The following is a 24,352-nucleotide window of genomic DNA, read 5'->3' on the forward strand; positions in this document are numbered from 1 at the left end:
ATGTGACAGCTATGAGCAGTGTCATCATCTACAGACATAAGTGATAGCTATGAGCAGTGTCATTATCTACAGACGTAAGTGAAAGACCCCAGCTGATACCTATTGCATGCTAAGACATGAGGCAGTTATATGCAAATGAATGACTGGGCTCTCTGGAGCACTGGAGTGAATAGAAGCTTGATGGTCAGTCTGGCAGGAAAGACAAAAAGTTAAGCACTGCAGGCTATTTCTCTTTGCCCCTCCAAAGTTATGCTACCCATATTAAATAGCACAAGCTTCCTGTTTTTTGCATCAGACTGGTTCCATGTAACCAAAATGTCTTTTATATAGCTGGATATCTTTACTGTTTTATTTCATTTTTTCGCTCCTGAAAAATGCTTCAACTTCTCTCACTGCATAGCTTAATATATTTTTTAAAATTGTTATTATAGGTTCATAGGTTCATAGGTTCATACTAGGCTATCTGCCCGAGGGCATTTACAAGCCTAGCCCATCGTTTTGTGGCTTACGCCACCCCTTTAGTATGGGGAACTATACCCATTATTTTGCTGTGCCTCTGTCGAGCAGTGACACTGAGGTAATCCCTGGGGTATATCTGCGATCTCCCATCCATTGGTCAAGATTTCTCTTGAACAAGGCCAGCGAGGTGCTCTGCCTCACATATACCGGGATTTTGTTCCACAGCATAGGGAGTCTTTGGGTGATGAATCTATCCCTCCAGCACGTCCTATTAATAGCCGTGTCGAGGTTTAAGTCTCCGCCCTTGTGGCTCTGATGGATCTAGATTTTTGAGGTGAAGCATATTCATCAAATCTGGGTTTGACATGGCCTTGTATGTTAGGCAAAGGTCACCTCTGAGCAGCTAGCGACTGAATAGAGCTGGAGTTCTTTCAGTCGGGCAGCATAGGACAGATTTTTGAGACCCTTTATCCTTTTGGTGAGGAACTTTGTGGCCTCTCCAGCTGCTGCAAGTGTCGGGTCAGATACATTCCGAATGGGGCATTGTACTCAATCATTGGTCTGATGAGTGATGAGTAGAGGGAGACAATGACCTCCTTTGATCTAGATGAGAATCCCTTCATGATAAGGTGGGCAATGTAGAAGGTCTTCCTAACTACTTTAGCTACATGGGTGTCGAATGACAGACTACTATCAACCTGGGTCCCCAGGTCCCTGATAACTTCTTCTGTGCTCAGTGGATTGCCACCTATTTGGTAGCTAGGGGTAACCTTGTTTTTCCCAAAGGGTATGACTATGCATTTTTTGGCATTTAACTTTAGGCCATGGCTCTGGCACCAGTTATCCGTTTCTGTGAGACCCTTCTGAAGGATATCTGTGTCAGATGTGTTTTCTACTATGGCGCCCAGTTTGCAGTCATCTGCAAACTTTGTCAGCCATAACCCTCCTGTGTTTGCTTGTACTTCTGAGAAGTAGATGCCAAACAAGAGTGTGCCCAGGACTGAGCCCTGTGGGACACCACTTGTGACAGGCTTTGAGTCTGACATGGCGCCAGCAACTCTGACCCTGTGGGTTCTGTCACTCAGCCAGTTTGCAACCCATCTTGTGATGTATGGGTTAATATTTAAGCTGATGAGTTTTTCAATGATACCCGAGTGGGGTATTGTATCGAAGGCCTTCGCCAGATCGAGGTAGGCTGTATGGACTGCCCTCATCAATGGCTTTGGTGACTGTTTCGAAAAAGTCAACCAAGTTTAAAAGGCATGATCTGCCTTTGACAAAGCCAAACTGGGTTGGATCCAAAGTCTGCAAATTCCCTATGTCTTTATTTATGAGGTCCATTATGATCCTCTCCATGGCTTTGCAGATAAGGCTTGTCAAGCTAATGGGCCGGTAATTTCCAGGGTCGGTGGAGGCACCGCCTTTGTGAAGTGGGACCACAGTTGCAGTGCGCCACTCCTGGAGTGCATCCAGAGGTAAGACTTTGATTAAACAGTTGTCCTAGCTGTGGGTTTAATTCCTCATTGAGTTCGTGGAGCACACAGCCAGGGACACCATCAGGTCCCATGGATGCTGTGTTTTTAGCTTTGGAGAGAGCAGTTCTCACTTGGGCGTTGGAGATGTTTGGGGGCTGCAATCATTTGGTATAGATATCTCTCCTTTGGGGGGGGGAGTTTGCACTGAACCTGTCAGCCAGTATGTTGGCAATGTCCATAGGATCAGTAATCTTCACATCATTTTGAACTAGTTCTGAGCATATCTGGGAGTTTCCTCCCAGGTTTCTAACATAGCTAAAGAAGGCCTTATGATTGTCTTTTGAGTCTTTAGCTATTTTTCTCTCAAAATTTGCTTTGGATGACTTTATGAGAGCTCTTAGTTTTTTACTTATAGTGATCAAGGGTGTCTTACCTTTTAAGGATTTTGCTCTATCTTGTAGTAGCTTCCTCCTTTTGTTGTAGAGTTTGTTTATGGCTGGGGTCCACCAGACTGGACGCTTGCCTTTGGTACAAAGAGTCTTTGTTTTGCTTGGGATTGCCTTATCCATGCAGTCCTGCAGGTGCTGGTAGAAGGCATTTGTAAGTGATTCAGCGGCATGTGTACTGTTTTCCGCCAGCTCGGGGCCTTAAAGGAGACCACACTAGTCTTTAGAAGTGTGAAGTCGGCTTTGAGAAGTTCTTTATTGTGGTCTTTTTATTTCAGGTGGGGGTGGGATGAGGACCTCCAGCGAGATTAGTTTGTGATCTGATCTCACCAGTGAGGGGTATACTTCCGGTGTTGAACATTGTGCTCCCATGTTCGTGATGATGAGGTCAAGTATGTTATCTCCTCTTGTGGGGATGGTAACTAGTTGTTCCATGGCATTTGAGTTTATGAATTCCAGGAACTTTTGGGCTAGGGTGTTTGGGCTTGAGTAGTTTTCCCAGTCTATATTAGGGTAATTGAAGTCACCTAGTGATTTATCACTTAAGACATATGCACCACGGCAGGGCTAAGCCACCCAGTAATGTAAACCTCGGCTTTATATTGTCATTGTTGAAGTGATGTACTGAATGTATTTGCATAATTGGGAAAAAGATGTTGTGGATGGATGGATGGATTTAAGACATAGGTATTTGGGCAATGGAGAATAATATGCCGATAAATACATCAAAAACTAAGCGTATGAGTTTTAGGAGACATAAACTGAAAGGTGAATATTTAATACAGCACATAGTGATTGAAACTGTAGCTTCATTTAAGGGCCTGGGTACATGGGTAGATCCAGCTTTGGGTTTTTCTAATCATATCAGCCAATTGGTTAATGATAGCTATAGAACTATAGGTTGTATAAAAAGATTTTTAAAGTCTAGGAAATCAGAAATGATGGTGTCATTGTTTGTTAATTACATTAGACCCAAACCTGAGTATAGAATAACAATATGGAAACCATATAAGAAAACAAGCATGAGTAAACTGGAAAGAGTACAGGGGAAGTATACCAAGGGCATCCATGGATGTGAAAATTTAAGTTATTATGAAAAGACTAAAATATCTGAACATGTACAGTGTCTCTTATAGATATCTAAGAGAAAATCTTATTCAGATATATAGGGTATTCAGAGACAACTATATCGGGGAATGTTTGGGGTTATCAAAAATACTAGAGAATCATCAGACAGCCTATGTAGAAGATTCTATATGAATGAGAAGTGTACTAATTGGTTCTCCGACAGAGTAGCCGATGCATGGAACAGATTACCAAATTATATTAAAGCAAGTACCAGTTTAGATATTTTTAAGAACAGCCTGTGCACTTATATAGGAACAAGCATTTTGGTATATTGGCAGGCTAGAAGGTCATTAATGCCCATGCTTGAAATATTTGTATCAATGTAAAGGAGCACTTACATTAATAGAAAGCAAACCATATTAACATATTTTTCCATTTACACACACTGCATATATTTCATTTTGGGGAAGAAATAGCCAGGGAATTGTTATGGCTAGGATTGTATAGGCCCTAGAGCTGATAGCCTAGTACCGACCTATGAACCTACCAACATATGAACCTATTTCTTTATAACAACTGCCATTCAGTACAACATTACATCACTTGCTTGAGTCCTGTCTTCCCTTAAATCTCAGCCCTCCAGAATTATATTCTGCATGTATTGTTCCCATAAATTCCATTTATTTCAATGTAATTTGCTCATTCCCTTATCAAAAGATCTTTCTTCCAGTTAATTTAATCTTTTTTTACAATGTTCAGTATTTCAAATATAGTGGGAATAGATTTTGATTTCCATTTTCTAGTAATCGCATTTTTGACAGCCAAAAGAATTTAACTCAATAAGGCCTTACTTTGTCTAGTCAATTCAAATCCTCTATCCCAGCTCAAAAGAATTATTTCCTTAGCTTCAGCCGTTTGCTCCTGTAATATTTCTGACTGAATGCTTTGCAGTGAATTTTTAGAATCTGCCGACCATTACTCTCAAAAATATGTTTCCAGTAACCTCTTCTCCATTATACCTACAACGTTTGCTTACAAACCTGATTAAAGAGATACTGAAGTCTAATTGCAGTATTAAAATGCCTATGCAAACACTTCCAGGAAAAATCCTAAACATTCTGGACTTTGATGCATACTTGGGAGCTATATATACACACATTACATTATATATGTATATATATATGTATATATATATATATATATATATATATATATATATATATATATATATATATATATATATATATATATATATATATATATGTATATATATAAATATATATATGTATATATATAAATATATATATGTATATATATATATATATATATATATATATATATATATATATATATAATGTGTGTATCCTCTGATTGTTCCCTTGTAAACTGCTTTTCTAGAATCTCTTCCAAATCTTTTCTAACCAAATCTGGCTGATTCCTACAGTTATCATTGTAGTGTTTTCATATAGGCTACTAATTATTCCTTTTGTTTAACAGCAGCTTCTGTTCTATATTTTACTAAAAAACTATTCAAGAGCAGGTCTTTCTCTTAGGACTCCTTTGTTTCTCTTTGCCTAGGCTATGATATTAGTCTTAGGTGGGGATAGCAGTTTCTAATTTACTGTCTAAGCTTGTTATTGGCCTCATCCCTCTATTACCTTTTCCTCACTGCTTAAATGCTTTCATTACTTTAATCCCTTTGCCAGTTTTCTTCAGTAAATTCAAGCCTGCCTCTTGCCTATTGTCTGCACCCCTACTTGGAGTAATCCCTTTTGGCAAAATCTCGTGCCACCATTCCCTTGTTGGCTTAGTTCTTAAAATATTTTCTGCAGCTTTATGAATATAATGTTCTGTAATGATTATTCATATTCTCCTTAATATTAAATGTTTTGTTACCAAACCAAATGTTTGGCTAATCAGTATTTTATACACTCCCCCATACCTAACAAGTAAACTGATTTATATTTACCCTCTGTAGTAGTAATCCTTTTGTACTTACACAGATAACAATATTACTGCAAATCAATTTCTGTTACCGTTCTTACAAAAAAACAGCAACCAAAAAAAAAAAAAAATCATCTCCTGTTTATAGTTTTGTACCAGCAGCAATCATATTACAAAGATAAATACATCTAAGAAAAACCAAACAAAATGTTCACTTTGGAGACCAAATAAGGGTATGAGACCCAAGCTGTACAAATCCAGATGGAAGTCAATATAATAGTTGAAATAATTCAAAAATGGAAGTAGAATGTAGAAAAAATTTCTTCCTCAGAAAAAACAATTCCTTAGAACAAATAGAAGAAAAAGGAATAGCAGTCTTCTGTTTTGTCCAAATACACAAGTCTGCTCACCTTCAAGTTCCTTAGCTGCACAATTACTTTTTTATAGTATAGATTCAGGCCTCTGAGTATGGTGAAGATGCAATTGTGGAATGAAATTATTAGAATTGCTGAATACCAAACTTTTGACTTCATGTAACAGATGTAAAAATAATATAGGCTTTATAACACTGTTAGTTGTTAATGGATTGCAACTGTGAATGATTATTGGGAGAGAATCATCTAAGAAAAACAGTTCTGTCTTTAGAAAAATTATATAAAATGATCACATGTCCTCAGAGGAATAAGAGATTGATTTATTAGTACTGCTTCCTTTTTCCTTCATTGAGAGTTATTGGAGAACCACTTTGTCTGAGAAAAATGCCAGCTGATTCATGTGGACTATTAAACTTCAGCTGCTGCCTGTTATAAAGCCTTTTCCTTTCCTTGAATGGGAATATTATGTTTTTCCTTTTGCACTAATATCTGGGGTACTTCTGAAGATTTAGAAAAAATACCCCAAAATCATTGCAGTGACTCCTTTCTGGCCCAGGCAACAGTGGTTCTCACTTCTTTTGGAAATGGCCAGGGGTAATTACCACAAGCCTCCTCACAGAATGGATCAACTTACACAAGGCCAGAGGTGTTTGATACACCCTGACCCTAATCAAATTCAACTGACCGCCTGGATGATAGGGTCATGATCCCCTTTATGCTCCTGTTTACTGAGGATGTGCAGTAGGTGCTAAGGGAGGCAATAAAGCCTGCTACAGGAAAAGCATATATTATCCAATGAAAAAGGTCTTCTAGTTAGTGCCAGCAACATAATCAGCACCTTTTCGGGGCAAGTGTTTCTCTGGTTATACAATATTTATGTGAGTTACTATCCTATGGCCTTTCTTACTCCTCCATCATGCTTCATTTATCAGCCATTTCAGTATATATGCCCATGGATCCTCCTCTTTCAATGCATTCTCATGTCAAAATGTTTTTGAAAGGGGATTTGCTTAAGAGGCTTACAAGAAAACTGATGGCCTCTCCTTGGGATATTAATTTTGTGTGTTAGAGAAGGTAACACTTGTTTAATTTGACTCAGCTAATCCTGTTTTACTAATTGCTCTGATATCTGCAAGAAGAGTCTCTGAATTTCATGCTCTTGTGGTGAGTCAGCCCTATTTCATTTTTAGAGACCAGGTTTCATTGAGAACTAATCCTTCTTTTATACCTAAAGTAGTATATAAACTTATTTAGAGTAAAACTATCCAGCTCTCTGTTTTGCTTCCTGAAACTAAAATGAGGGAGAAAAGATGCTGCATAGTTTAGATACCTACAGACGACGCAGGTGCTGTGTTGATAGAACCAGATCTTTCAAATATATGAATTAATTGTTCATTTCTTGTGAAGGTACGAAGGGACAACTTATGTAACAGACTATTTCCAAATGGTTGTCTCAGACTATTACTTTTGTTATTCTCTCCACAAAAAAAACTATTCTAGGCAGGGTGAAGGTGCAGTCTACAGGGTCTTGGCCTCATTTATAGCTTTTTTGAAAGGTTTGTATTCTATAAGTATAACATAAACACTATAAACTTGATTCTTTCTTAAGGTCTTGATCAGGCTTTGCAAGGACCATTCTCCAATGATTCTAGGGCCCTTCCCTTTCCAACTCCAAAATGTAGTAAACATATGGTAATCTAGCCATATAGCTAAGACTACTGCACCAGTGATCAGTATGCTGAACATAGTACAATTCTGTAAGTAAACTTAACATAACAGTAGATGTTCAAATGATTACTGCAATATTAACTGCTCAGTCTTTCCATACCACTTGTATTTGGTGTGTTTTTTATGCCAGTGTGTTTATTTTTACTGTTCCTAGCAATGTTCTTTCATGGCTCATTATTTCTTTTCTCAGTCGGTGCCCAAATCTCTCTTTTTAGTCAGCTCATCTCAAGCTGACAACCAGTTTGGGCACTTGGAATATGCCCTGATGGTTTGGAAGCTGCAATCAGCTGTCATATCCTTGCCAGGATATAATCCATACAGCTAAGGCTACTGCAGCAGTAATCATTCCAACATCTGCTATTATGGTAAGTTTAATTATGCAACTGGACTTTCTTTCTAGGAATTCTGTATTTAAGAAGGATTGGTGTTTGCCAGTTGAGTCTGAACGTCTATACCTCAACTCAAGGTAAAGTATCATGAACATATCATGCTAGGCATGAGCCTTAATCATGATGACATCCCTGTCCCATGTTCTCCATAAAAAAAAACAAAACCCCAAAGTGGCCCTGCAACTACTTTACTAGTGTACTGCATTGTTCACCTTCAATGAATCGACATTATAAGCCAATAAAACCACATAACTCTGAAATAGCATAACAATCCAGTTGCTACCTGGTCAGCAGGGTCTTAGTAGTATGATGGACTTCTCGGATGGGCTGGCCTGTCCTTTTTCAGCAGAATGGTTGCCTCATCATGGATCTTCAAAAACAGCATAGTCCTCACCGATCTGTTGTGGCCAGAGGAGCTATTAAGTTTCCCAGTGGATCCGAGAGCTCCAGGGCACTCAGTAAAACCTCGATGTAAATTACTAGAAAGGCTTAAGTCCCAGCTACTTAAAAACAAGCAAAGCAAATATTCTATTTTAATTAGTAAATTCAATCAATGGAAATCTGGCAGTTTTCTTTAAAAAATTCAGTAAAATAGATCAATCCAAACAACTTTGAAGAGGAAGAGAACTGTTCCTCGAAAAGAAAAGAACTAATTTGGCAACTAAGGTTAGAGGCAACAAACCCCCCAGGACTAAATATAACCAGCTCCATAAACAGTGTCCTCAACCTTAGAAGACTATTTCACCATACTTACTACTGACCTAAAAAACAGATTGTCAAGACCCCAAAGCTCTGGTTGTTTAGATTAGATATTTTTGTCTTGAAATGTAATGGTCAGTTATTTTGTTGATTGATTTATTCTCATTGTTTATTTTACAAATTATTGTGTTAATTTTTTATTTTTTATGTATATATTCTCTGTGGTTCCAAACCCCAATCCCCCCCAATCTTAGCTTAGATTATGTTCCTATCTTTTAGCTACTTTAGGAATTTTCACTGATATATATTTATTTTTTTGAGGCAAGTCTGATGAAGCATTAGCGAAAGAGCTGTACCAGGAGCAATGACTCCTGGCTTCCCACTCCCCTTGGCCTTATTTGTAGGCTACCTACCCATTAGTTCATCACCCAAACTAATGATCACCTGGTTCTTCTCTTCATTGCCTATTTTTAACTAGCTTGACTTGTTCAGTGGCCTAATCAATTACTGGGAGCCGATTTAAATGACTGGGGGTATGTATTACATTAACTACAAATTTGATAGCCATACCCTTCCTCACACTATTTCTTAATTCGTTAAAGTCTTATTTCTTAAGTCGCTATGGTTTTATTTATTTATTTTTTAAGTCACTATGATCTTTTATTTCTGGTGTTGTCACCACTTTTTATATTATGCCTGTTTCACTCACATGTTGGGACTGGCTGCAATGATTATATGAGCCCCAGAGGCACTGTATCTTAATTAAAGCGATTATAAACAAAACTGCATCGATGTATAAAAATATCAAACTATAAATTATATAATATTAATTGTGTTTCAAATACATCTCTCTTACACAGCTTTAACATTTCTATTAAATCACAATGAATTGACCCTTAGAAATATAAATATATAGAACACTGAATTTTCTCTCAAACTTGTTTGACTGATGGATAAATGAAAACATACCTCCCCAAATATGACATCACAATGACTGCAATATTTTGAATGGTTGACACTTGAAACATACCTCCCCATTAGGTGACATCACAATGTACATCATACAATGAGATCTATGTAATTTTAACCGTAATTTTAATATGAATTGTTGACATCATATACCTGTTGCTCTGGCTGCTGCAGAGAGCTTGACCTACTGCCAGCTGTGATATTGAGAAAGGATTAGTGTTTATTCTCATTTTTTGTTTGCATTTTGATTTAATATTTCTGTAATCTGTACAACTGTACTTATTCTTCTTCTTGTTTGTCCCCACCCATCTTCCCTGTTCTTGTTTTGGTGTTAGTGTTGGTGACTCTGGAATTGCCCGCCCCTTCTGTAAGTCTCTATTTGAACACTCCTCCTGAGTCCATCTCATTTGCTCACTTAACCGAAAACAGTGAGATCATATTCTGAGTCTAGTGTTTACTCTACATAATACAGAGAGACGATTTGAGAAGGCCAACCCACTTAGGTTCTTCCTTAATCTCTCCTTGCACTTTACTAACAAAAAAAAAAAAAATAATTTGCTTTTACTGTATTTGTGTTTCCTCCTACTTTATTTTGCTTTTGCCTCTTCGTAAAAGTACTCAGATGTTCTTCATCCCACATTGCTGCAGTCCTAACACTTGGGTAGTCCGCTGTCCCAGTCGGCCCGAATACCAAAGTATAAGGCTAGAATATTTTGTTTTTCTTGCCTCAGTATTTGTGAATAACTGTATTTCTTGTGGGAAACAGATACCTCATAGGGATTACCATACCTTGTGTATTAAAGAGACTTTTTATTACAAGATGTGACCTGACCTCTAGGCCAGTGTCGGAAGGGGCTTCTCAGGTAGCTGTTCTTCCCTCCCTTCCTAAGGTGGTTAGGCTCTGGCTTCTAAGATGGCAGAAGATTTGATTACAATGATTAGAGGTTCTATGCCCCTCCTGATAAGAGGCCTAGGATGCTTCTGAGTCTTGGCTGAAGACTTGCAGGAGTATTCCCTTACTCTGATTCTGATGTGGATGATTCTACTCCTTCTGCTTCTCCTCCTGAGGATTTTTCATTTTCAGAGACTCTTCATTCCATGAGAGCATAGGCCTTTAGCTATACCTCCTGTTCTAGATGTGGTGGAGGATGTTTTGCAGAGGCTTCTCTGAACCCTGATTCTTTGCCTCCTGGACCCAGAAACTGTTTCACAGGGGCCTAAAGGTGTTAAGGCTTCTGTTGTTAAAATCTCGGATAAAGAAAGGCTTTTGTGGGGATGGGAAAGAAAGTGTATACTTTCTTCCATTTTGGCCATGAGAGCTTTGAATTGCCAGTTTCACATGTTGAAATATCAAAATTATCTCCTTTCACAATTAAAGTCTAAGGTAGATGCTATTGAGTGTAAAGAGTTGCAGGATTTAGTTCATGTTTCTGAACAGGTGGGTAAGCATTTGCATGTGGTTTTTTGATTGTTGTGCAGCCTCTCTTGGGGGTGGCTGCCACTGGTTTCGTTCTTTCGTGAGGCACCTGGCTGAGGGATCAGAATTTAGCTGAGCATGTGAAGACAAGGATTTTAGATGCTCCTTTACAATCTGATGTGTTGTTTAACAGACCCAATGACCTGCCTTTTCAGCTTCTAGTCCTTCTCTCTGGCAGCACCTTTTGGGAGGAAGGTTGGCACTCTTCAAAGAAAACTGGAGTTTAATTACCCAAGACAGATGGGTATTGGATATCATTCACCAAGGTTACAGGTTTTATTTCCAACATTCCCAAGTTCAAAATGTTGACGTTACAACAGCTTTTACCTATGCTGGGCAAAGATCACTGGATGGTAACTTTGGATCTCAAGGAAGCTTACCTTCATGTTCCTATCAGACTAATTTGCAGGAAGTATCTGTTTTCGAGCTGGGAATTCTCATTATCAGTTCTCTGCATTGCCCTTTGGCTTATCTAAGATGCCTAGGGTATTCTGTGAACGAAATAAAGTCCAGTCTAGTACCCTCTCAAGACATGCATCAACTATCTCATCAGTCCGGCTGACTGCAAGGACAGTCCTTCAAGCCTTAGGGTTCATGGCATCTTGTATTCTGGTACTTCCCAATGCCAAACTGCATATGAGGAAGCTACAATGGTATCTCAAAATGTATGGACACAGCACTGCCAGGATTTGGACACTGTCATTCAAATAATACCTTGCATCAAAAGGAATTTTGTGGTGGGCTCAGGAATGTCACCTAAACAAGGGACTCTCTGTGACCTCAGATTCTAACGACAGATGCCTCAGACACAGCTCATCTGAATGGAAAGTGGATACAAGACAAGTGGCCTGCCAGACTGCACTGGCTTTCAAGGATTTACTTCTTTCCAGGGCAGGTGTTGATTCTAACAGACAACACTGTCATGTGGTACATCAACAAACAAACAGGGGACATTCTTATTATCCTCTATGCAGGCAAGCAATGATTTGTGGGAGACTGTTAAGCTTTGCAACTGAATCTTCAAGCAAGGTTTCTGCCAGAAGCACAGAACTCCTTAGCAGATGTGTTGAGCAGGCAAATCGGGAAAATCTTCATGTGTATGCCTTTCCACCTCTGCCTCTCCTCCCAAAGGTACTCCTAAAGGTCAGACAGGACAAGGATGATTTTAATAGCTCCAGATTGGCCTCGGCTACTGGTACCCATTGCTGAGGAGTCTGCAGCTTCCTCAACAAGTTCTGAATGTGATTATGGAAGCCAGAAGACCTAGTACAGGGAAATGGAAGAGATTTTTTGTGTGCAGCAAGCAAAGGATTTGATGTTTCTGAGCCAAATTTGAGTGTGGCTCTTCAATATCTTACTGAGTTATTGGACAAAGGTTGATTCATGCAATTCAGCTCACTATGATTTGTGACCCACCATTGTTTTTCTCATCCTGTTTAAGCAATTTCTTAGAGGGGCAACCTTTTGAGCCCTGGGCTACTGCTGAATTGAAATACTTGTCATGGAAGACTATAGGGTAAGTCTCAGCAGTTGTTCTTTGCTTTTGTTTCTGTTTCTTTTGCTTTTGAGTTCTCAGGGCAAGCCTGTGTCAAAAACATTTTGCATTGCATTTTGTTATTCCCATCATGGCTTTTTTGATTCCCACATCATGGCAGCCTCATTGTAAATTGTATATATTTATGGTGTTTGGTGTTTTTTTTGTTTTTTTATTTATTTTTAGGTCTTCTGACATTCTGGGCAAGAAAAGACTGAGGACGGTAGGTACAAAACTGTACTTTTTATTTATTCTGCTGCACTTATTGCTGCTATTAGAGTAGCCTGATTAAATTAGCTGTTTATTCTCAGTTTTGGTTTAAGCACTTGGGCTTCATACCGGTTGTTTTACATTAAGAAGGTTTGTGGTCTGCACTGTTGTGGCAGGACAGGTAGCTTACATCCTTCTAAGTTGGGAATTGCTGATTGAAAGCTCATTGTCTGCTATTCTAAAAGTGTATTAGTTTTGGTTTAAGCACTTGGGCTTCAGGCCAGTTATTCTACATTAAGAAGGTTTGTGGTCTGCACTCTTGTGGGAGGAGAGGCTGGGTTCTGCCCTTCTGAGCTGGGACTTTCTGGTCACAGGCTTATTGTGCCTGCTTATTCGAACTGTTTCTTTCTGAAATTGGTGCGCCTTGTTGCTGTAGCATAGGACAAGATTCAGGCCTGCTGAATCTAGCTTTGTTTATATAACTTGAGCACTGATCCAGGCCATCTTTTTTGGAGAAGGCTCCCCTGCACCCTAGTAGCAGGAGTGTGCAGTTAGAACTTGTCTGATTGAAAACTGCTGGAACAGGGTTCCGTTTTGAGTTTTTTTGGGTAACTTGTTTAAATCAGATTGTTCGTTTTCTATTGTTTTATTTATATATATATATATATATATATATATATATATATATATATATATATATATATATATATATTGCACTTGATTCATCTTCTTTTACTGTATTTGTGTTTCTTCCTACTTTATTAATAGGGGCATTGACTACAACTCTAAAACTGAGATATATAACAATAAGCATCTTTTTATGTGCATTTAAAGTGTTTTTTTGATTGCATCTTCTTTATTTTCTGAAAAACAAAAAATATATATACTTATTTCCCACCTTTCTAGGCCAGTATAGTCCAGTTTTCAGGTGAGTGCTGAATTCAGGGCTGTGTTACAGATCTCTGTGTTTGCCCATACCTTACTTGGATAGAAGGAAGTTTCTCTGTTCCCCTGTAAGAGAGGGAAGCTTTGAGCAGCCTATCTGTCCCTGGAGGAGTGGTTTCAGGTCAGAAAGTAGTAATTTATTGGCCATTTTGGGCTAATTTCTATCTCTTTCATTTCCCTGCTATAAAAACTGCATTTGCCCAGTTTAGCACACCAGGCAGCTAGGGTATAACTATTCCCGGCTCCACAAAGTCTCCTCTTCAATTTTTCCCTTGGAACTAGACAAACGTTCAACTTAAGCACTCAAGCCATTCATTTCTCAGCCCTGCACTTGCTCAAAACCCATAGCAAGCACTTATAAACCCTAGCACTACAGAAGGACAAGGCTCTCTATTCGACCTTACCAGCCATTCAGTAAACAGTTTACTGTCCCTATCCAGGCATGTCCAAAGGGCAGTTTCAGGTGTACTATCTAGTCCAACTGGTGAATCTGGTCATTTTGGGGCAATGTAACAACTGCCTAATGTACACCGACAACCCTCACTTCCTACCACCAAACACTAATACATGCGAGAGATGCAATTATACATCCAAACTGGAGGCTAAGCTCTCTCAACCCAATACTGGATCACACAGTCAAGAGGAGAAGGGAAATACTGGCATCACACCACCAGTCTCACATAGACCCATTAAAACAGCACCGGTAAAAAACACACGTAAATACACAAAAACATTCTCGGAGGCTCTAAATAAAAATTTGCAAAAGCAACAGAGCCCTCCAAAGCAGACATCCAAGCAACCTCCACCCCCCCAACACAAACCATGAAACACATACTTCACAAAACCAGTGTACAGCCCTCAAGGCAAAATAACATACCCAGCATACTAGTAATAGGTGACTCTATAGTCAGACACACTGACGTCCCACTCACTAGGCTGAATAAGGAGAAGGCTACTGTTAGCTGCCTGTCGGGTGCCAGGATCCGCCACATAACACAAGCACTCAGGTCACTCCAGAACAAGTACAAATACGACTCTGTAATTGTCCATGTTGGTGTGAATGACCTGAGCCGTACCTCTCTGGACTACACGAAAAGAGACATGGAACAGTTCTCTGATCACATAGCCCAGGCCGGTAAGACCCTGACCCTGAGTAGCATCCTGCCCTCACCAAGAATGATACCACGGTATAAAGAAAAAATTATCAATTTCAACAACTGGCTAAGTTTCTGGTGTCATTCAAAGGGGATCCAGTGTCTGTCTGCCTGGGATGACATGCTCGACAAGCCACGCTACTTTGCTAGAGATGGCTTGCACCCGTCACCTTTAGGCTTTTGAATACTGGCCAAGCTCTTGCCACCCCCATATTGCCTTTTTTAGGCAAGGCTCAAAAAACAAACCCACCACCGTAAATAGCACAAGTACAAAAATCTAAGGGTAATACTACTCAATGCCAGAAGTCTAAACCTCAAAATGCACGCACTCGAGGCACTCCTCAGTATGGAGATAATCGATATATGTGCAGTAACAGAAACCTGGTTTAAGGCTCCAGAGAGCACCCCAGCACTACCAGGCTACAACTCATACCATACATTATGGCCACAGAACCCAGACCAAAATACAAAAGGTGGGGGAGTATCCATATTCATCAAGGATACCCACACCTCCAGGTTAGTGGCACAGCACGATGCTTCAGAGATTATCCACATGCAACTAACAACGGGCAAAACTGTAATTCAAATTGTAGCTTGCTACAGATCACCCACCATGTCCCAGGACCCCCATTCTGCATTTCTGGAAACACTGGGTAACATAAAGGTCCTATCAAACACCCTAATATTGGTTGATTTCAACTACCCAAACATTAACTGGGAGAACTACTCAAGTACTAACTCCTTTACCCAACATTTCCTAGAATTTATAAATGCAAACGCTCTGGAACAACTGGTCAACAGACAACCAGAGATGACAACCAATTGGACCCGTTCATCACCAACATGGGCAACCGGTGTTCCACACTGGAGGTCAACCTCTCACTGGTTAGATCTGACCATAAACAAATCACTTTGGATATCCACATTCTGCCCCCAGCCCCGGACAAGGAAATCACTGTGAAAAAGTTTTCAAAAGCAAACTTCACGTTACTTAAGACGGAGATGGAAAGTTTCAAAGACCCCCATGCTAAAGGATAATGCTGTTGTCCAAGCTGAAAAATCCTTTACTAATGCATAGTAAAAAAGTAATGGATCGTGCTATCCCAAGCAAAACCAAGACTCCTCCAAGAAAAGGAAATCAGTCTGGTGGAGTAAAATCCCAAGAAGGGAAGACATCCCTGAATCAGTATCATCAAGAAACTATGATCCCTCATAAAATCGTCCAAGGCGAGCTTTGAAAGAAAACTTGCCAAGGACTCCAAAGATAACCAGAAGGCATTCTTTAGCTATGTCAAGAATCTAAGTGGCAATGCTCAGATCTGCTCGGAGTTAGTGCAGAATGGCACAAAATACACTGAGCCAACCGATATTGCTAACATCCTGGCAGACAGGTTCAGTGCAAACATCACCCCTCTCTCACCCCCAAAAGGGCCTATAACCATACCAGAAGAATGTAGAGCCCCTGAAATCACAGACACTCAGGTTAAAATAGCCCTCTCCAAAGCCAAAAACACAGCATCAATGGGACCAGACGGTGTCCCAGGCTGCGTCCTACATGAGCTCAAACACGAATTAACCCCTCACCTAAACACACTGTTCAAACTCAGCCTCTCCACAGGCTATGTACCCATAGAGTGGTGCACAGCAACAATTATTCCATGCCACAAAGGTGGAGCCACAACAGACTCCGGCAACTATCGCCCTGTAAGCCTGACAAGCTTGGTCTGCAAGGCTATGGGGTGCATCATCATGGAACTCATTAACAGAGACATTGGGAACTTCCAAACAATGGACCCTACCCGGTTCGGCTTTGTTAAGGGCAGATCATGTCTCCTAAACCTGGTGGACTTCTTTGAGACTATTACCAAGGCTATAGATGAGGGAAAGATGGTACACACAGCCTACCCAGACCTCACAAAGGCCTTCAACACCATTCCCATTCTGGTATTATAGACAAGCTCACCAGCCTGAACATAAATCCCTATGTCACAAGATGGGTTGCCAACTGGCTCACGGACAGAACCCACATGGTGAGAGTTGCAGGAGCTAGGTCTGACTCTAAACCAGTTACAAGTGACATTTCCCAGGGCTCATTCCTAGGACCCCTCCTGTTTGGCATATACTTCTCAGAGGTACAGGCAAGCACAGGAAGACTACGGCTGACCAAGTTCACAGACGACTGCAAACTACGGGCTATAATTGACTCACCGGCTGACACAGACATCCTCCAAAAGGGTCTCACTATGACGGATACCTGGTGTCAAAATCATGGCCTTAAGCTAAATGCCAAAAAGTGCATAGTTATTCCCTTTGGAAATAACAAAGTACCCACAAACTACCACATAAGTGGTAGTCCCCTAAATACAGAAAACGTAATAAGGGATCTGGGAACCCAAGTAGATAGTACTTTCTCCTTTGATAATCACATTGCCAAAGTGGTTAGAAAATTCTTCTATGTGGCCCACCTAATCACAAAAGGGTTTGCATCCGGATCAAAAGAGGTCATTGTGCCACTCTACTCATCACTCATCAGACCCATCATAGAGTACAATGCCCCATTTGGGATGTACCTTACAAGACACCTGCAACAGCTGAAAAGACCACAGAAGTACCTCACCAAGTGGATCACTGGCCTCAAACAGATGCCCTATGCAGCTCGACTGAAGAAACTACAGTTGTACTCGGTTGCATATAGCATGCTCAGAGGTGATCTCTGCCTGACATACAAGACCATGTCCAACCCAGAATTGATGGACATGCTCCACCTAAAAAAACCTTATCCCCTCGAGCCACACGCTCTAGGGATCTAAATCTCACCACAACAATAAATAGGACATGCTGGAGGGATAGATTCCTGTCCCAGAGACTTCCCATGCTTTGGAACAAGATTCCAATCTACATTAGGCAGAGCTCCTCACTAGCACTCTTCAAGAGAAACCTTGACGAGTGGATGGGAAACAGAAAATTTACCCTGGGGATCACTTCAGTGGCTCTGCTGGACAGAGGCACAGGGAACTAATCTAAGGGGGCAGCGAAAGCCAACACATTCTGGCTAGGCTTATAAATGCCTTCTGGCAGATAGCCAAGTACCTACCTATGAACCTATGAATCTATCATCCAATGAGATCTATGTAATTTTAGCTGTAAGATTAATATGAATGGAGACTTGTGCTATATAACCACTGCTTTCTCAGTTGTATGTTATTAGACACAGCGCTCACTTGCCTCTAACTCCACCTGGAATTGAAATAAAAGACAATAAAGGAAAGAGAGACTTTTTTTTATTGAAGTTCTCTTCCTCTTCAAAGTTGTTTGGATTGATCTATTTTACTGAATTTTTTAAAGAAAATTGCCTGATTTGATTTTTACTAATTAAAATAGAATATTTGCTTTACTTAAGCCTTTCCAGTAATTTACACTGAGTTTTCATCATGGATCTTCAGCGAACTGAGCAGTGGTTATGTGCAGCTTTGTAGACAGTTTATAATTCCATTGTTGTCACCTTGGAGTGACCCAGTAAAGGAGGGAATGAAAACGTGGAAGGCCATGCAGCAGCTGTCCAGCAAGCTGCCATATCAGCATCCTGCTCCCCCTCCCCCAGAAGCTATCCTGGCCATAAGATAACCAGAGTCAATAACCAAACAGCCTAAATAAAGTACTCATGTATGGGGTTACCTGCCTTAATGGTGCATTGTATTTCAGCCTATGAGCTCATCTTTGACACTGAATACACTATATTCTGCAAAACGTTGCTTGAGTCAATTGATGCACGGCCTTACAGGATATATAACTGTATTAAAACAGTTCAGGAGTTGCTAAGAGAGCAGGGACACTGAAACTCACCAATACAAGAAACAAAATCTGAATATCAGTTGCTCAGAAATATGCAGCACACACATGATGAATGAGGGAAGAAACCCAGATGACCTTAGTGGCTCATAGCTTTAACCCTCTGAACTATACATTTCTAATAATAGTCAAGTAAATGATGATTTTGCAACTTGTTATTTATAACTCCATGTGTTGCAACTCTTCAGATAGTGTTTGTCATAGGAAACCATTGTCAGCATTGTTTCTGTTATAGGGCCAGTAATAATTCATTGTTTTCAATTGTTCATGATAGTTCTTCCACCATGGAGTTGATCTATATGAAAAACTTGTTTTTGAAAATAGCTCTCCTACAAAAAAAGTTGTTTCTGTTTTGTCTATGGAAAAATAATATTTGTTTCTCCAGTTGTGACTTTGTCTGTACTTTACTCAATGTAACAGTGCAGTCTATCTCTATATTGTTACTTTCATATATCCACTCTGAAGCGGAGTATGCGTTCTGTCAGGCACATATATGCAGATACTACAAAGCAAAGCACCACAGTGCCTGTTCTGTAGGAGCAACTTGCCAGATATTCTGGTGAACCACTGAGGTTGGTAGTACTGAGTGTCCAGTGCAGGAACACTATATGAGCATATTAAGGCACACTATGGGTGCAGAGAAAAGCAGCAATGTGAAAATAGCTTATACAATACCTTTATCTCGGGGGTGTACTGAGACCTGGTGTGTGTGTGTGTGTGTGTCTATATACAATATATATATATCTATATATATATATATATATATATATATATATGTGTGTGTGTGTGTGTGTGTGTGTGGGGGGGTATATATAAATATCTTGTATTTTTTCGCTGTTTCTATTGGAGAATTAACTGGAGATTCACAGGTCCACATGCTAATTCTGAATAAGGGCATGGTGGTCTTTCTTTGGTTATGGTGCAGTAAAGTAGTGGTCTCAACCAGTGGCCTATTCTGATACCACCAACTAGTGACATCCTGCTCTGCTCTTCAAATGAAGAGCAAAAAACAAGAGGACTTTTGCAAAACTGCAGGATGCCAGTTGGCTGGCTTCCAGCAGACCATACCCAGTCTATGTGCCCAAATCACCTACCCCCCAAAAACTCTTCAAATAAAAAAAAAATTGCTCTTTCTACTGCTACTCTAACTAGTTTGGCCAGACACACAACAGCACACCCCACCATACCGCCACCTCGGCTAATTAGGTCTCATTTCTGAGCCTTGCCCCCAACCTTCTGCCTCTCATTTTAGTAAAAAAAAATATTTTTTTTCTTTTAAAGTTCAGCATCACTTGTTACATTTTCTACCCTGAACAAAGTGGTATGTTGCTCAAGTTTTAGTTAACAAAAAAAAAAAAACTTTTTTTTTTTTACTTTTAAACTTCAGAAAACTGCTTGCTACAATATAGCAAGTAATTGCTACAGATTAGTCTACACACAGAGTGCTACAGCAATTAGGTTTGACCACAAGTGCAATAGTGTAGTAAAGAGTGATCAGGAATCATGATGACGGATCAGATGACCAGTCCACACTCCCTAAGACTTTGTGCCAAGGGCAGTTGCCTCTCTGTCCAACGACTAGCTATGCTACTCAGCCACAGTGTAGGGAACTAATCTACTTCACCTGATAAAGTACCAGATATATGACTTCTAGGTACTTGCTGTCTTATTACTCAAAACTGCTTTATATTCTCAATCGGTAACAACTTAACAAAACAGGTTTTTGCAGTGAGGCAAACACCTGTGCACCTGCAATATGAGATATAGGCACCTGGCATCTTTTATTGCTAGATATATTGCCATTGAGGCCACGCCATGTCCCTCACACTCATGTGCAGATGAGTATTTAGCTCTGGGCATCTGAGTCAGCAATGGCTGCAGTGAGAGCGTTTGAAATACCTCATTGGGTAATTCTGTCTGTGAAAACAATGCTGCTGTACACCAAGGTAATCTGGGATTTGCACTACTGCTGTCTCTTGCTGCATACTTAATGCACTAATACCTGACTAGTAGACAATAATGTATAACTAATACTGCTCATGTACTCATTTCTCTAAATCAGGACCTTGCATTTCTATGTGCTGTATATCATGTTTTAGAATTTAACCCATACTGTTTACTAATAATGCTTTATTGCACAGGTACAATTATTCTGTAAAAACTGAATTAAGATAAGCCTACTTTCACAACAGAGGTCAGATAATATTCCTGTATTTTCCATATCACAGCCCACTAAACACACACACACACACACACACACACACACACACACACACACACACACACACACACACACACACACACACACACTTTTATAGGTTCATAGGTGTTTACTAGGTGAATGACCACAAGGGCTTTTGTAAGCCTAACCATGTATCCCAAATCTCTGACTTGAAAAGTGTAAGCATAGGCCTGGGAGATGATCCATTTACAGGTTACCTGTGTGAATTAGAGACATACATGCCAAACCAGGGATGAATTTCCGATTTTCCATCCAATTGTCCAAGTTGCACTTGAATTGGGTTAAGGAGGAACTCTGTTTCACATGAATGGGAAGCCTGTTCCATAGACAGTACCTATCTCTCCACCAGTTCCTATTTATATCACAGGCAAGGTTTAATTCTTTGCAATGGGTAATTCTGTTGCTATTTGTTTTGTGGATATGCAGGAGATCCATCAGTGTGGGGTTTGACAATGCCCTGTATGCCAGGTATAGATCTCCCCTCAAAAGCCTCTAGGAGACAGGATACAGGGATAGGGCCTTGAGGTGGTCTGCATAGGACATTTTACTTGCACCCTGTATTCTTTTAGTGAGGAACCTCTGTGGACTTTCCAATTGTTGGATATGGCTGGTTAGGTGCATACAAAAGAGGGTATTGTACTCAATGATAGGTCTAATGAATGCCTAATACAGTGGGACAATGACTTCCTTGGAATTAGATGTTATACCTTTGTTTATAAGTTGCACAACATAAAATGATTTCCTCACCACTGTAGACATGTGATGGTCAAAGCCTAGATTACTATCTATGTGTGTCCCTAAGTTCTTGACTTCTGGGTCAATTGTAAGGAGTGTGTTATCAGTATGATAGTTACAAGGGATGGATGGCTTCCCAAAGGATATTATTATGCATTACATGGCATTTAGTTTTAGTCCATGGCTCTGACACCAGTTGTTTGTCTGTGTCAGCTCCTCCAGGCGAACATTTGTGTCAGTGTGAGATTCAATGACAGCTCCTAATTTGCAAACATCTGCAAATTTAGTCAGCCAGAAAACACTGACATTGGCCTTGACTTCTGAGAAGTAAATGCAAAAAGAAGAGGTCCAAGGACTGATCCCTGAGAGACTCCACATGTGACTAGCCTATTTGTAGAGGTGGACTTCCAAATTCTAACTTATTGGTTCCTGTCTCTGAGCCAGTTGGCTATCCACTGGGTGACATACAGGTTTGCACCTCACCTCCTGAGTTTGTCAGCAATGCCTGAGTGGGGTATTGTGTCAAATGCCTTGGCCAGGTCAAGGTAGGTAGTGTGAACAATTTTGCCTTCATCCATTGCTTTGGTGACATTCTCAAAGAAGTCCACCAGGTTGAGTAGGCATTATCTGCCCTTGATGAAACCAAGCGGGGTTGGTTCCAATGTCTGCAGGTTTACTATATCTCTATTGATTATCTCCATGATAATTCTTTCCATGGCTTTACATATAAGACTAGTGAGACCTATTGGTCTGTGGTTTCCAAGCTCTGTAGATGGCATACCTTTGTGCAGAGGGATGACTTTTGCCTTTCAACATTCATTAGGCACAAAGTCTGTTTAGAGCTACAGTTAAATAGTAATTCCAGAGGCCATGATAGGTCATGTTTCATGCTATTTAGAAGGCATCCTAGGATATTGTCTGGACCCATTGATGCAGTGTTCTTGGTCTTAAAGCAGTGAGAACTTGTTCCCTAGTGATAATAGAGGTTGTTATATTTAATAATATTCATTGAGGGAAGATTGAGAGGGAGAGAGGTGTAAAGTTGGAGCTGAATTCATCACCCAGGAGATTTGGTATATCTTTTGGCTCAGTATGGGTGGCTCCATTTACAGTGAGCTCTGCACACATCTGTATATTGCCTTTGAGGTTGTGGACATAGCTTAAGAATGCTTTGTTGTTGTCCTTGGCCTGGGAGACAAAGCATATCTCAGATTTTGGCTTTAGTAGACTTTATTTCTCCTCTGAGTTTGAGAGTGCTTCAATCCTGGTGGGTGCTACACCTCCTAATTTTTGCCATGATTTTCTTCCTTCTGCTATACAATCTATTGATTTTGTGATTCCACCAGGGTGGCATGTTTTTTGAGTTGCAGCTATTAACATGCTTGTATAGTCATCAATGTTCTCAGGGTTTATTGGGGCTTGAAATTTTGCCAGATTCTCACTTAATAGCAGGAGGTTAGCCTTAGAATAGTTCCTGAATATTCCAGGTTTAGCTGGGGGTCCATGTTTTATTTTTACTTCAAGGGAGACAATTTTTTGATCCAACCTTACCAGGGAAGGCATTACAGTAGGAGGTGTGTAGCACTCTCCCATATTAGTGAGGACCAGATTCAGTATGGGTGAACCCCTGACTGGTGTACTGACTGTCTGGTCCATGGAGTTTTTGTTTACAAAATCAGGTAATCTTTGTGCATGTGCATTCATTTTGTGAGCATTTCTTTCTATGTCCTTTATTTGGCCCTGATTACATTAAGCTGTACCAACTAACTATAGTCCAGTTGCTTATCATTTCTGTTTGAGTCATGCAGGCGCTGATTCATCTTTATTTTTTAGTGTATTGGCCAAGCCTTTATATCTACATGGGGAAGCATATAATGGAAAAGTGTTAGCTTTAGAAACCAGGTTCATTATTAATTTTAATACATTATTTCCTTCAGGTCAAAACCTGGAGATAAATATTAATGTATAAAATATATATTGATGTATAAAATTAATGTTTAAAATGAAATATGTAATTGATGTTAGTATTTTGACATATTATTTTTCCTTCAGGCTTCACATGGCGGACAATATTAATGCATACGATTTTATGGAAAGTTTGATCTAAAGGTTTATTCACACACAAAATGTGTAAAATGTATTTATGTCTAGACTGGGAAATAATATCAACAAGGTTTTCAGAAAAAGGACAATGTTACTTTAAATGGAATGGTTGTAATTTATGATGTCATTGCAATATATATATATATATATATATATATATATATATATATATATATATATATATATATGCAGATGATAGATATATAATTTATGTGTGTATATATTCATCATATGCTTCTTCAACATCATTTAAGCAGAAAATGTTACGTTTTTACCTATTGTACGTGCTTCTATTTGTATTTAGGATATGATTATTGAATTGATAAAAACACACACACAAAAACAAGATAATTATGTGTTACACACCTGAACAGTTTTCATAAGCAAGAGTTCAAAATTTCATAATGCAAGTGAAATTGCTTTTGTTTGTGTAATCTTTGCCTGACAGCAGATGTGATGAAAATTTGAAACCAGAAAAAGCTAAGTAGAATGTTGGCATCCTTTTAGAATTAATAAATGTATAAGTACACACGAGTGGCATATTAAGGAGCT

This window comes from Protopterus annectens, chromosome 8.part0 (assembly GCF_019279795.1).
Source record: "Protopterus annectens isolate FY-2018-M chromosome 8.part0, PAN1.0, whole genome shotgun sequence".
In the NCBI taxonomy this organism is placed as follows: domain Eukaryota; kingdom Metazoa; phylum Chordata; order Ceratodontiformes; family Protopteridae; genus Protopterus; species Protopterus annectens.